Raw genomic sequence first — 16748 nt, forward strand, 5'->3', positions numbered from 1 at the left:
AAAATTGATTTAAGCATGTCAACATACGTAACTTAATCAAATCAATACTTATAATTTAAAATATTCAAGCCGAAAATTGAAATATTGTCATTTTCACATGCTGATATTTTAGTCACCTTATTTGGGTTTCATAAGAAGCAACTATTAAAAGACACTAGCATATCACAGTTATTTTTTATTTAAATTACTTTGTGATATTTTCCAATGTTTTATATAGTAATATCCAGACAGTTTTTATATACACTCAAAAGCTTTGTTTATACACAATATAAATACAGGAAACATAATGAGACAAAGCTATACAAATCCAGGGAAAATGAACTTATTAAAATATGTCTCTCAGTTTGAATTTTGAGTTTACTGTAGGAAAACACATAAAAGATGTGTAAAGTAACTTCCTTTTGATTGCCTGGTGGATAGGAAAACAAAAAACAACTAAATTTGAGATATGGTTTGAACAAATCTGATGATGCATTTGCTTTCCTGTTTGAATCTCAAGATCAGCAACTCGTTTTTTTACTGACTAAGGTTTGTTGGGATTGCTACTGCTCATGTGACTCCCGGGAACTTAAGTACTTTCGAGTAACTGCGTGAGGCTGATAATACTAGATTTAAAAAAAATTCATCTCCAATAAGTACACTCTTTCCAGCAGAGGAAGCAGTTCTGAAAGTTCTTTGTGGTTTCCGCTCTGGATCTTTTTATCATCAATGTCAGCAAAGGGTGGTATTTTCCTTTCCGTAAAAGGGCAAGACCGCTTGTTTTAATCCTTCTCAGACTCCAGGTACAACTTCACCAGATACAGCCTGTAACTTGCTCCCATCTCTTGAATGCATGTTTTCAGCTTGGCCAGGAAGGGCTGGACATCAAAAGGAGGAGAGTCACAGTCTGGGTGGGGCTCAGGAACCTCACAGTGCTATATAAGCCAGCTATCATCTAGCGGTTTCTTTTTCCCCTTAAGCCAGCAGCTTCAACCCTTGTTGGTTACTTTCAGTAACTGATTATTTTGTCTTAAGTTGCTTTTTTTCTTCTTAGTATTCTCTCCTATATTTAGAGAATAATGAAAGCATTCCCATTTTACCTCCAACTCTGAAGCCATAGAAACTGTGCCCATAACAGGGTCGCTAAATGGCCTAAATGACATATATGCAAATACATATACACAAACACATGTGTATGGAATATATATAAATTTGTATATTATTTGGAAATATATTAAAATACATAAATAACTTGTATATTACATATAAATTTATATATATTTCATATCATATATGCATATACTTTTTTCGTACATTATAAAACTCTGGCAACATCTGCATGTAATGTAAGAGTCCTTATTTGTTTTGTTGACAAAGATTATCTTTCTCAGAATATGGATTAGAAAATTTAGTTATTTAGTATTTGGTTATATTATTTCAATATTTTGATTTAATTTATTTTGGAACTAGAAATTAGCCTGCAAAGTCTGCAAATTTTGCTTAGAAAGGTATCAAATGCATAAATTTGTTTTAGCTGACCTAGAAAATGGAGGGTTTATATTTCACTTTTTGTTTTTTGTTTTTCTATATAAAAGATATTTGATTTAAGAAGAAAATCAGTTCGAAGTCTTTGTAAGTCTGATATATTCTCTATTCCCAATTGTATTGCCCAAGTCAGAGTCTATTATTTTCCCCAGGCAGATACTTGAAAGGACTCAACAAACACCAAAGAATGTACTCACATGAGGCTTTTATCTAAAGGCGGAGAGTACAATGCAGGGAGAGAGAGAGCAGGCAAGCACTGGAGACATTCCACAGTACAAGATCCCCATAGGCCTAATCAGACACATGAACCATGCCAGTTTCTGACCTGAACTGACCAGATCTATGCAAGAAACTCTCTGTATCCCATTAAACAGTAGTCAGGCTTGTCAAATTCATTAAGCTAGTTGCAAGTCATTAGCAAACAAACTGACCTTGGGGCTTGCCGAGAGAGTTTAAAATTATTCTAAACTGCACATTATAAATTCCAATGGTCTTATCTTGACCAAGAGCCAAAATTCATACATTCAGCCATCCCCAGGATGAAGACAGAGCTCTTAAGTACCTCTGTACATTAACTCTATCTCACAATATCTTCATTCAACAAATACTTATTGAGCATCTACTGCATTCCAGGTACTACTGGGAATATAGAGTGAACTAACTGAGCTCTCTATGACCTCATGGAGCTGACATTCTAGTTTTGTTCTACAGTTATCCTTCAGGAGGCAGTTTTAGCACATTCAATACGAGTTCTCAGTTAAAAGTGAAAATGTAGAACTTAAAGTATAATAATAAAAAATAATAAAATTAAAAAATTAAAAAGTGAAAATGAAAACTTGGCATAGTTTCTAAACTTTAATGTTTTAATAATTAGCCTCTTCTCATCATACTGAAACCTCACTGACCTGCAAACTTGAGAGGAAATATACAGATTTAATCTAATCTCTGAGTTTTTTGGTTGTGTGTTACCTAGCAAAATAACACAAAACTGAAGAGAAGTCAAACTTACAAAAAATGCATGCCATATGATTTCATTCATTAAAAAGATCATGCCAATGAAACTAATCACAGGTATTAGAGGTTGAGATGGTGACTACTTTGGGGGTATAGTGGCTAGAAGGGAGCAAAGGGGCTGTATACCTTCCTAGTACTTGCTACTTTCCAATTTTTTATTAGGAAATAGGAACACACATGTCTTTACTTTTTGATAATTCATGGAGCTGTATGTTGATGATTTATGCCCTTTATGTGCTCTTCCAACTAAAACATTGACACTAAATCTCTGTCTCAGATTCTGTTTTCTAGTGAACCCAGACAGAGGGTGCTTGAGCTGACATCTACTATATTCCAGGCACTACTGGAAGTATAGAGTGAACTAACTGGGCTGTGACCTCATGGAGCTGACATTCTAGCTTCATTCTAGAGTTGCCATTTATGAGGCAGTTTTAGCACATTCGATGTGAGTTTTGAGTTAAAAGTGAAAATGAAAAGTTGGCATAGTCCCTAAACTTTATTTTTTTTCCTTATCGTTAGCCTCTTTTCACCATAATGAAACCTCACTGACCTACAAACTTGAGAGGAATAATACAGATTTAATTTAATCCCCGAGTTTTTTGGTTGTGTGTTGCCCAGCAATATAATACAATAATACTGAAGAGAAGTCAAACACACACAAAAATATATGCCATATGATTCCATTAATTAAAACTGCCAAAACCAACAAAACTAATCGCAGGTATTATAAACAGAGACAGTAATTACTCTTGGGGGTGTATTGGCTGGAAAGGAGCAAAAGAGCTCTGTACCTTCTTCATACAAGTTATTTTCTAATTTTTAATTGGGAGTTAAGAACACATATCTTTATTTTTTGATAATTTATCGAGCTGGACATTTATGATTTATGTACTTTTTGTGTTCTTCCAACAAAAACACTGGAACTAAATACCTGTCTCAGGCTCTGTTTTCTAGTGAACCCAGGCTAACACGATGAAAATCAATTTAAAAAAAAAGCTTTTCCACATTCTTATGTAAATAGATTCTATATGAAGACATTTATTTATGTGTAGTATATATAGAGATTTGTCTATGCATTAATCATTTTTGCCATGTTATCTATGCAGGGGAAAATAAAACATTATGCCAGCATTCAAGTTTTCATTTAAGAGAGGGAAGGGAAGGGAAGGGGATGGGAGGGGAGGGAAGGGGAGGGGAGGGGAGGGGAGGGGAGGGGAGGGAAGACTTCCAATGCAGAGCTTTACATGACAGATTTCAAAATTCAACATTATGCAGTTTTTTCTTTACTTTGTAGTTCCAAGGAAACAGGACTCATTGTATGAGGCTTGCTGTTAAGCCCTTTATAGACAGCTCTGCTTTTCTTTGAGCCAATAAAACACTACAAATTTAATGTTACCCAAACACCACCCTTCTCCCCAATCATGAAATAACCTCATCTCTTCTTTTGGTTGATTAGATGCCTCTTGGTTCTCCTAGCGTGCATTATCACTTATGAAAACAAGTCAATAAATCTACTTGTGTTCAACTACATGTTTGTCTCTAGTGGTGTTTATTAGATGGACATTATCATATGTAGATAATATTTTGTTTGTTTGAACATACATACATACATACATACACACACACACACACACACCCCCCGCATGCATATATTCCTGACATTTTGAAAGTAAGTGCAGTGACAGCAGCAAGATGACCAACAAGAAGTTCTTAGTGCTCATCCCCACCACTATTAACCAAAACAATGAAAAAAACTACTACATTTTGAAAAAAATAACCAAAGAAGAACTCAGGAGTAAAGCAAAACAATAGCAAACATACTATAGAGCACAGAAATCCAGATGGCTACATTTTGTGTCCTGGAAACACAACATTTTAACCAAGCCAAATAGCCACAGAGGGTACTTGAGCTGAAACAGTGGCAGACTTCCATGGGAAATAAGATCTTGGTTGAGTCAAGCAGTCCCACCTCTCAGGGCATGAGCTAATGCAATGTCCCACTTCTGGGTTACTACAGTGTTGGCCTAGCCAAACAGTCATGCCTCCTGACACCTGAGCTAATGCAACACCCTGCCTTCTGAAGAAATAGAATATTGATCATTTCAAACAGCCATGCCTGCAAGGCCTAAGCTGACATGGTGCCTCACCTCCTGGGAAACCAAAACCTTCACTGAGCTGTGCCACTCCACACAAATGGCCAAATATGTACAGTTTTCTGCCTCCCTGGAACTAGTCACCAGGAATTTGAGCTGCTGAGATATGCTGCCTCCTAGGGAATGCGGTCATTGCTGCACTACTCTCTGTCTCCCAGGGCCCAAGCCACAGTTGCATCTCAACATTCTTGTATCTTTGCTGCCTCCCTTTACTGAGCCTGGGCTACTTGCACTTCCCTTCACTGAGCCTGGGCTACTGCCATGTCCCATCAACCCAGAGTACAGAGTCATAATTAAATGGTGCCACATCCCATGAGGTCTGAGTTGGTATTGTGCGTTGTTGACTCCAGGACCTGAACTGCAGATACATCCTCCTGTTTTCCAGGGCCCGAGCCTCTGGACCACCCATCATTCTCCAGAAGTATGGTGATACTTCACTCTGCCCCCGAAAGTCACAGTCATAGCTCCATCCCTGGCTCTTGGGTCTGAGCTGCTGGAGTACTCCAGAGTCACAGACCTCAGTTTTGTGGGTAATCTACATTCACCATGACCTGGAGAGTGAACCAGTGCCCCAAGTCTTAGGTGGAAGTATTTTCATAGACTATGGGTCCAGGACCCTGGCTCCAAAACCACTCTAAGAGGTGGTAGTTCATACCCCAACACTGTGTGGCCACCTGTGGACTGTGTTAGACCCAATACTGAAAGAGATCCCCTCAGCTAAGATTCTCTAGTGTGAGGAAAATGAGTAAAAGAGGACACCAAAAGCCCTGTCACTGGGGACCCAAAGAACCAATGTTGTCACCATAGCTGCCACCAACTCCTGAAGCTTAGGGTACTTTGACACCTGCAGTCATCAATGATGTGGATCACAGATGAAGAAGCTGCATGATGCCTGAACCCCTGTGCACAACTGGAACCAGAGCCACCACATCCTGCCCAACTGGCACCCTTGGACCCATTTGCAAGTGAGTCTTTCTCCACAAAATCGAATCTGTAAAGTTTGAAAGAGATTATTGCTCCATTAGCCGTATTGACATGACCAGAGGCATCCAAGAAATGTGAAAAGGCAAGAAAATATAAAACTACCAAAGAAATACAATAATTCTCAAGCAACTGGCCTCAATGAAATGGAAATATACAAATTGCCTGAAAAGAAATTCGAGTTAACAATCTAAGAAAACTCAGTAAGATACAAGATAATATATATAGGCAATTCAACAAAATCAGAAAAAAAATTATATGAATGAGATGCAAAAATAGAAATCATTGAAAATAAACAAATATCATGAAGCCGAAGAATTCAATGAGTAAAATAAAAAACACAGTAGAACTTCAAAGGAGATTAGATCAAACAGAAAAAAGAACCTAGTAACTTAAAAGGAGGTCATTTAAAATTACCCATGCAAAGGTAAAAAAGGGAAAAGCAGTGAAAAAATGTGAAGAAAACCTACAGGACCAATGAAACACTATTAATCAAATAAATTTTTGCATTATGAAAGTTCCAAAAGGAGATAAAACAGAGAAAGGACCAAAAAGCTTACTTAATGAAATAACTGCTGAAAACTTTCTAGCTCTTGGAAGAGATATAGACATCCAGATCCATGAAGCTCAATGACGACCAATAAGGTTTAAACCTTATAAGTTCTCACATTATAATCAAATTGACAAAAGTCAATATCAAAGAGAATTTTGAAAGTAGCAAGAAAAAAGTGAGATTTTTAAATACAAGGGGATTTCTATTATGCTATCAGAGGATATTTTAGTAGAAAGTTGCAGGGCAAGGGAGAATGGGATGTTATATAAAAAGAAATTGAAGAAAAAACAAGACTTGCCAGCAAAGAATATTTAACCCAACATAGCCATCATTTTTTTCTTTTTTTTGGTCCCAGGGTACATGTGCAGGTTTGTCACATAGGTAAATGTGTGACATGGTGGTTTGCGTACCTATCAACCCATCAACTAAGTATTAAGCCCCACATGCATTAGCTATTTTTCCTGATGTTCTCCCTTCCCCCACCCACTATGCCCACCAACGGACCCCAGTGTGTGTTGTTCCTCTCCCTGTGTCTGTGTTTTCTCACTGTTCAGTTCCCACTTATGAGTGAGAACATGCTGCAGTGTTTGGTTTTCTGTTCCTTCATTACTTTGCTAAGGATAATGGCTTCCAGCTCTACTCATATCCTGCAAAGGACATGATCTCATTCCTTTTTATGGCTGCTTTGTATTCCATGGTGTATATGTACCACATTGCCTTTATCCAGTCTATCATTGATGGGTATTTGGGCTGATTACATGTCTTTGCTATTTATATTCTTTTGGGTGTTTACCCAGTAATAGGATTACTGGGTCAAATGGTATTTCTTGTTCTAGGTCTTTGAGAAATCACCACACTGTCTTTCAAAATGATTGAACTAATTTACATTCCTACCAACAGTGTAAAAGCATTCCTATCTCTCTGCAGCATTGCCAGCATCTGTTGTTTCTTGACTTTTTAATACTCACCATTCCGACTGGTGTGAGATGGTATCTCACTGTGGTTTTGGTTTGCATTTCTCTAATGATCAGTGAAGTTTAGGTTTTTTTCATGCATTTGTTGCATAATGTCTTCTTTTGAGAAGTGTCTGTTTGTGCCCTTTGTCCACTTTTTAATGGGTTTTTTTTTTTATATAAATTTGTTTAAGTTCCTTATACACACTGGATATTAGACCTTTGTCAGATAGATAGTTGCAAAAATTATCTCCCATTCTGTAGGTTGTCTGTTCACTCTGATGATAGTTTCTTCTGCTGTGCAGAAAGTCTTTAGTTTAACTAGATCCCATTTGTCAATTTTTGCTTTTGTTGCAATTGCTTTTGACATTTTCATCATGATATATTTGCCCATGCCTATGTCCTGAATGGTATTGCCTAGGTTTTCTTCAAGGGTTTTTGTAGTTTTCAGTTTTATAGTTAAGTCTTTAATTCATCTTGAGTTAATATTTGTATAAGGTATAAGAAATGGGTCATCCAAAAACTTCTTAAGCTGATAAGCAACTTCAGCAAAGTCTCAGATTGCAAAATCAATGTGCAAAAAATCACCAGTACCCCTATACAACAACAATAGACAGGCAGAGAGCCAAATCATGAATGAACTCCCATTTACAATTGCTACAAAGGGAATAAAGTACCTAGGAATACAGCTAACAAGGGAAGTAAAAGACCTCTTCAAGGAAAACTACAAGCCACTGCTCAAGAAAATCTGTGAGAAGCCAAACAAATAGAAAAACATTCCATGCTCATAGATAGGAAGAATTAATATCATGAAAACTACCATACTGCCCAAAGTAATTTATAGATTCAATGCTATTTCCATCAAATTACCGTTGACATTCTTCACATATTTAGAAAAAAACCATTTTAAAATTCATATGGAATAAAAAAGAGCCTGTAGGGACAAGACAATCCTAAGCAAAAAGAACACAGCTGGAGGCATCATGCTACCTGACTTCAAACTATACTACAAGTCTACAGTAACCAAAAAAGCATGACACTGATATGAAAACAGGAACATAGATGAATGGAACAGAATAGAGAACTCAGAAATAAGACCTCACATCTACAACCATCTGATCTTTGACAAACTTAACAAAAACAAGCAATGGGGAAATTATTCTCTATTTAATAAATAGTGCTGGGAGAACTGGCTGGGGAAGCCTCACAATCATGGTGGAGGGTGAAAGTCATGTCTTACATGGTATCAGGCCAAAAAGAATGAGAGCCAAGCAAAAGGGGAAACCCCTTATAAAACCATCAGATCTTGTGAGACTTATTTACTACCATGAGAATAGTGTAACAGAAACTGCCCCAATGATTCAATTATCTCCCACCAGGTCCCTCCCATAACACAGAATTATGGGAGCTACAATTCAAGATGAGATTTGGGTGGGAACACACCAAAACTATATCATAGCTTAAAATAAAGTATTCCAGCTTTAAGATGTTTTATATGAGACTATGGTAACTACAAAACAAAAAGCTATTGAAGATACCCAAATGATAGAGAGAAAGCCATTGTGAAAGACAATGTGGTGATTCCTCAAGGATCTAGAATCGGAAATACCATTTGACCCAGCAATCCCATTACTGGATATACACCCAAAGGATTATAAATTAGTCTACTATAAAGACACATGCACACATATGTTTACTGCAGCATTATTCACAATAGCAAAGACTTGGAACCAACCCAAATGACCATCAATGATAGAATGGATAAAGAAAATGTGGCACATACACACCACGGAATACTATGCAGCCATAAAAAAGGATTAGTTCATGTCCTTTGCAGGGATGATAAAGCTGGAAACCATCATTCTGAGCAAACTAACACAGGAACAGAAAACCAAATACTGCATGTTCAGAACATCACACACCAGGGCCTGTTTTGGGGTGGGAGGCTAGGGGAGGAATAGCATTATGAGAAACACCTAATGTAGATGATGAGTTGAAGGGTGCAGCAAACCACCACAGCATGTGTATACATATGTAACAAACTGGCACATTCTGCATATGTATCCCAGAACTTAAAGTATAATAAAAAAAACAGAAAGAAACAAAAAAGAATCAAACCTTAGTACTACAGAAAATAACCAAATAACAAAGGCAGACAAGAGAGGAAGAAAAGAAAACTGGATTTGCAAAAGTACCAGAAAACAATTAGCAATGTGACAATCACAAGTCTTTGTTTATCACTAATATCCTTGAATGTAAGTGAATTAAATGTTTCAATTAAAAGTCAGAGTGGCTGAATCAATAAGAAACAAGATCCAAGTATGTGTTTCTGACCAGAGACCCACTTTAGCTTTAAAGACACACAAGGCTAAAAGTGGAGGAATGGAAAAAGATATTTTATGCAAATAGAAACTGAAGGAGCTCAGAGGTGGTTATGATTTTATCAGATAAAATAGACTTCATGTCAAAAATTGTCACAAGACAAAGAAGGTTATTATTTAGTGATAAAGAGTTTAATTAATCAGGAGGACATAACAATTATAAATATATATGCACCAAACTTTGGAGCAACTAAATATATAAAGCACATATTAACGGACATGAAGAGAGAAATAGATAGCAATACAATAATATAGACATCTTCAATGCCTTAAAAATAAATGGATTAACCAGACAGAAAATTAATCAGGAAATTCTGAACTTGAATTGTCCACAAAATGGACCTGATGGACATATATAGAACATTCCATCCTAAAGCAACATAATATTCATTCTTTTCTGGTGCATATGGAACATTCACTAAGATAGATTATATGTTAGACCACAAAACAAGTGCTAATCATTAAAAAGATTGAAATTCTATCCAGTATAATTTCTGACTATACCGATACTTAACTAGAAATCAATAACTAGAGGAATATTCCTCCTCCACAAATTCACAAATGTGTGGAAATTAAACAACATGCTCCTGAACAACCAAAGAAGAAATTAAAAGACAAATTTAAAAATATCTTGAGATTAATGGCAATGAAAACACAACTCAAACCTATGGAATGCAAAAAAAAAAAAAAAAAAAGCAGTTCTAAGAGGAAAGTTTATAGCAATAAATGCCAGTATTTAAAAAAGAAAGATTCCAAATAAATAGTCTAACATTATGCCTCAGGAAAATAGATTTTAAAAGGTCAAAATGAACACAAAGTTAGCAGGAAAAAAAGAGAAAACAAAGATGAGAAATAAAGAGAAGATTAAAAAATACAAAGAAAAAATAGTAAACTAAGATTTGATTTTTAAAAAATAAACACAACTGACAAATCTTTAGCAGAACAATAAAAAAAGAGAGAAGACTCAAATAAATAAAATCAGAAATGAAGGTAGAGACATTACAACAGATGCCTCAGAAACAAAAAGGATAATAAGGGACTATAATGAATTATAGGCCAACAATGAGATAACCTAGCAGAAATTGAGAAATCTTTAGAATGTACCATCTACCAAAATAGAATCAGGAAAAACAGAAAGCCTGTCAGACTGATAACAAATAAAACGATGGAAGTAGTAATTTAAAATCTCTCAGCAAAGAAAATCTCAGGACCAGATAGCTTTATTGCTAAATTCTAAAAAAAAAAATAAAAATAAAAATAAAGAAATTCAAAAAAGGCCGGGCGCAGTGGCTCAAGCCTGTAATCCCAGCACTTTGGGAGGCCGAGACGGGCGGATCACGAGGTCAGGAGATCGAGACCATCCTGGCTAACACGGTGAAACCCCGTCTCTACTAAAAATACAAAAAGAAAAAACTAGCCGGGCGAGGTGGCGGGCGCCTGTAGTCCCAGCTACTCGGGAGGCTGAGGCAGGAGAATGGCGTAAACCCGGGAGGCGGAGTTTGCAGTGAGCTGAGATCTGGCCACTGTACTCCAGCCTGGGCGACAGAGCGAGACTCCACCTCAAAAAAAAAAAAAAAAAAAAATTCAAAAAAGAGTTAATACTAATACTTCTTAAACTATTCCAAACTAGACAAAAACACCATAAAAAATGAAAGTTGAGACCAACATATCTGAAGAATATTGATGCAGAAATCCTCAAAATATTAGAAAAGTAAATTCAACAACACATCAAAAATGTTACATATCATGACCAAGTAGGATTTATCCCTGGCACGTAAAGCTGGTTTAATGTATGCAAATCTATCAGTGTGATACATCACATTAACAGAATGAAAGATAAAACCACATGATCATTACAACAGATCATTACAACAGAAAAAGCATTTGACAAAGTTCAACATCCTTTTTTGTTAAAAACACTCGACAGCTTATGTATAAAAAGAAAGTTCCTCAATATAGTAAAGACTATTTATGAAAACCCACAGCTATCATTATAAATAATATGGAAAAACTGAAATATTTTTCTCTAATATTTAGTTCAGGGCAAGCATACCCACTCTCACCATTTCTATTCAACATTGTATTAGAAGTTCTAGTCAGAGTAATCAGAAAAAAAGAAAAATTAAAAGCTATCCAAATCAGAAAAGAAGAAGCAAAATTATTTGCCTGTGGCATGATCCTATATGTAGAAAACCTCAAAGACCACTCTCCACCCACTGGCACTGTTAGAAATAATAAATTAGTTGACTAAAGTTGCAGGATACAAAATCAACAAACAAAAATTAGCTAAATGTTTGCACACAATTAAAAACCTAGCTGAAAAGAAATAAAGAAAACAATCCTATTTATATTAGCATCAAAAGTATATATAGGAAAAACTCTAACCAAGGAATTGAAAGATCTGGATAGCGAAAACTATAAAACATTGATGAAAGAAATTGAAGACACAGGCCGGGCGCGGTGGCTCAAGCCTGTAATCCCAGCACTTTGGGAGGCCGAGACGGGCGGATCACGAGGTCAGGAGATCGAGACCATCCTGGCTAACACAGTGAAACCCCGTCTCTACTAAAAATACAAAAAGTTAGCCAGGCACGGTGGCAGGCGCCTGTGGTCCCAGCTACTCGGGAGGCTGAGGCAGGAGAATGGCGTGAACCCAGGAGGCGGAGCTTGCAGTGAGCTGAGATCCGGCCACTGCACTCCAGCCTGGGCGACAGAGCGAGACTCCATCTCAAAAAAAAAGAAAAAAAGAAAAAAAAAAAAAAGAAATTGAAGACACAAATAAATGGACAGATATCCTGTGTACACACATTAGAAGAAATATTGTTAAAATATCTATGCTGAAGTTTCCCTGACACCTACACAGGTGGGAACTGCAGAGCATGAGTGCCAGCAGAGGCAAATTCAACTCACTTGCTGCTCCACTCTTTCGCTGCAGGGGGAGCTCAGGTGACCAGGTGCAGGAGCCAGAGCAAGCACTTTTGGGTGCTGGCAAGAGCAAACTCCATACCAGCCCCATGGCAGCATCTAGGGAGAGCATGACCATGACCTCTGAAGACCCAGATGAAGTGTTACACTGCCCATTTTAGCTTTGCCATCCAAGGATGGTTTAAGTGTTAACAGCTCAGTGGAGGGTCAGTGTGACAGTTTTTGCACCTACTCTCATGGCACCTGAGTTCGTGTTTAGCATCCAGGAGGAATGAGGTTGCATGAATGAAGATGGTAAATGTGAGGGATTTTAGTGCTAGTGAAAGTGGCTTTCAGTGGGAAGGGGAGCTGTAAAGGGGATGGAGCAGGAAGGTAATCTTTCACCAGAGTCTGGCCAAGGACTAGATGCTACGCTATCAAGCTGTCCCTCTGATGTCAAGCTGCTTCTCTCTGCCATACAACCATAGTCTTCAACGTCTAGCTGCTTCTCCTCTCTCTGCTGGCTGAGCCTGGGGTGTTTATGAGCATAGAATGGGGGTGGGGCTGGATATAGGTGGTCTTGGGAAAGGTGACATTCAAGCAGGAAAACAGGGATGTATGTTCTCACTTTGGGCTGAGTTATCTGGCTTTGTGGCTCGACAGCGGGCCCTTGCTGGGGACCTGCCTTCTTCTGTACAGAATTTCCCTGCCTCCTGTCCCCATCAATGCGACTCAAAGCAGTATAAGGATTCAATACAATCCATCTTCACAGAAATATAAAAGGAAATGCTAAAATCCATGTGTATCACAGAAGACCCTGAATAGCCAAAGTAATTCTGAGAAACAAGAACAAAGTTGGAGGCATTATGCTTCTTTATTTAAAAGTACATTATAAAGTTATAGTAATCAAAACAGTATGCTACTGGCATAAAAGCAGATATATATACCAGTGGGACAAAATAGACAACCCAAAAATAAACCCAAATATTTATGGTTTCTATAGTTTGAATGCTTGAATGTTTGTGTCCTCTCCAAAATGCATGTTGAAACTTAATCTCAAATGCAATAGTTTGGGCCTTTAGGTGGCCATTAGGTCATGATGACTCATCCCTCATGGATGGAATTAAGGTCCTTATAAAAGAGACTTCACAAGACATTTGGACTATTTTGCCCTTCCATTCATTCCACCATGTGAGGACACAGAGTTTGTCCTATCTGGAAGATGCAGCAACAAGATACCATCTTGGAAGCAATGTGACCCCAACTAGATGCTGAACCTGTGGCACCTTGATCATGGATTTCTCAGTTTCAAAACTGCAAGAAATAATTTTCTATTTTTTATAAATTACCCACTTTGTGGTATTCTGTTATAGCAGCACAAATGGACTAAGAGAGACTAAGAGAGAAATTGGTACCAATAAGTGGAGTAGTGCTGCATCGAATACTTAAAAATGTGGAAGTGGCATTGGAACTGGGTAATGGGTGGAAGCTAGTCTCTAACAGGCAATTCTGGTAAGGACTAAGAATAAGAAAGCTGTAGACAGAATCTCAGTCTTAGAGATTACTTAAGTGGTTGTAATTACAATATTGATTAAAACGTGGGCAGTGAGTGCCATTCTGATGTGGTGTCAGATGAAAATGAGAGATACTTAAAGTGGAGGGGGCCAGGCGCAGTGCTTCAACACCTGTAATCCCATTCACTTTGGGAGGCTGAGGTGGGCAGATCACTTGAGGTCAGGAGTTCAAGATCAGCTTGGTCAACATGGTGAAACTCCATCTCTACTAAAAATACAAAAATCAGCTAGTCATGGTGGTGCACACCTATAATCCCAGCTACTTGGGAGGCTGAGGCAGTAGAATTGCTTGAACCTGGGAGGCAGAAGTTGCCATGAGCCAAGATCGCACCGCTGCACTCCAACCTGGGTGACAGAGTGAGATTCCATCTAAAAAAAAAAACAAAAAACAAAAAACAAAAAGGTGGATCAAAGGCCATCCTTGTTATCAAGTGGCAAAGAACACGGCTGAATTGTGTCTATGGCCCAGCATTTTGTGGAAGGCAGAACTTAAAGGCAATGAACTAGGATATTTGGTGAAATAAATATCTAAGTAAAGTGTTCAGAGAACTGACTGCTTATAGTAAAATACAAGAAGAGAGAAATCAATTAAAAGCAAAAATGTATAATCAAAAAGTAAGTGAAATGTAAAGATTTAGAAAATTATCAGCCTGGTCATGTGAAGATAAAAAGCTGTTAAGGAAAGAAAATTAAAGGTAAGGCCAAGCTACTGTTTAAATAAGAAATATATATGTGTAGGTGGAAGCCAGATGCCATTCACTAGAACAGTGGAGGAGTGATCCCAGTGATATCTGGAGGATCTTTTTGGCTCCCACTCCCATTACAGGTGCCAAGTGCTAAGTTTTTAATGACAGATGAATGGATAAACTGTGAGATACACACACACACACACGCACACACTAATATAATTCAGACTTAAAAAAAGGAGATCTTGCCATTTGCGACAACATGGAAGAAATTGGAGAAACTTATGCTAAGTAAACTTACCCAGACACAGAGAAATATTGCACAATCTCATTTACATGTGGAATCTAAAATAACAACAAAAAAACTAACAATATAGAATTCACAAACATAGAGAGTGAAACTGTGGTTACCGGGGTAGAAGAAGGGAGAGAGGGGGGAAACTAGTAGGGGAGAGCAGCAGGTCAAAAGATACAAGTAAAAGATACATAGGATGAGCAAATCTAGAGATCTAATGTACAGCACAAACACGATAGTTAATAACATTGTATTGTATTTGGCATTTTTGCTAAATGAGTAGATTTTAGCTTCTCCTGCCACATATAGAAATATAAACGAGTGACTGAAATAATAGATATGTTAATTTTTAAAATTATTATTATTATACTTTAAGTTCTGGGATACATGTGCAGAACATGCAGGTTTGTTACATAGGTATACATATGCCATGGTGGTTTGCTGTACCCATCAACCCATCATCTACATTAGGTATTTCTCCTAACGCTATCCCTCCCCTTCCCCCTCCACCCCCCCAACAGGCCCCAGTGTGTGATGTTCCCTTCTCTGTGCCCATATATTCTCATTGTTCAACTCCCACTTATGAGTGAGAACATGTGTTGTTTGGTTTTCTGTTCCTGTGTTAGTTTGCTGAGAATGATGGTTTCCAGCTTTCTCCATGTCCCTGCAAAGGACATGAACTCATTCTTTTTTATGGCTGCATAGTATTCCATGGTATATACGTGCCACATTTTCTTTATCCAGTCTATCATTGATGGGCATTTGGGTTGGTTGCAAGTCTTTGCTATTGTGAATAGTGCTGCAATAAACATATGTGTGCATGTGTCTATATAGTAGAATTATTTATAATCCTTTTGGTATATACCCAGTAATGGGATTACTGGGTCAAATGGTATTTCTAGTTCTAGATCCTTGAGGAATCACCACACTGTCTTCCACAATGGTTGAACTAATTTACACTCCCACCAATAGTGTAAAAGTGTTGCTATTTCTCCACATCCTCTCCAGCACCTATTGTTTCCTGACTTTTCAATGATCACCATCCTAATTGGTACGAGATGGTATCTCTTTTTTTTTTTTTTTTTTTTGAGACGGAGTCTTGCTCTGCCGCCCAGGCTGGAGTGCAGTGGCCGGCTCTCAGCTCACTGCAAGCTCCGCCTCCCGGGTTCACGCCATTCTCCTGTCTCAGCCTCCCGAGTAGCTGGGACTACAGGTGCCCGCCTCGTCGCCCGGCTAGTTTTTGTATTTTTTAGTAGAGATGGGGTTTCACCATGCTAGCCAGGCTGGTCTTAATCTCCTGACCTCGTGATCCATCCGCCTTGGCCTCCCAAAATGCTGGGATTACAGGCGTGAGCCACCATGCCCGGCCTCTTTTGCCCACTTTTTAATGGGGTTGTTTGTTTTTTTCTTGCAGGTTTGTTTAAGTTCCTTATAGATTCTGGGTATTAGCCCTTTGTCAGATGGATAGATTGCAAAAATTGTCTCCCATTCTGTAGGTTGCCTGTTCACTCTGATGATAGTTTCTTTTGCTGTGTAGAAGTTCTTTTGTTTAATTAGATCCCATTTGTCAATTTTGGCTTTTGTTGCAATTGCTTTTGGTGTTTTATTCATGAAGTCTTTGCCCATGCCTATGTTCTGAATGGTATTGCCTAGGTTTTCTTCTAGGGTTTTTATGGTTTTAGGTCTTATGTTTAAATCTTTAATCTACCTTGAGTTAATGTTTGAATAAG

This window comes from Rhinopithecus roxellana, chromosome 15 (genome assembly GCF_007565055.1).
Source record: "Rhinopithecus roxellana isolate Shanxi Qingling chromosome 15, ASM756505v1, whole genome shotgun sequence".
NCBI lineage: Eukaryota > Metazoa > Chordata > Mammalia > Primates > Cercopithecidae > Rhinopithecus > Rhinopithecus roxellana.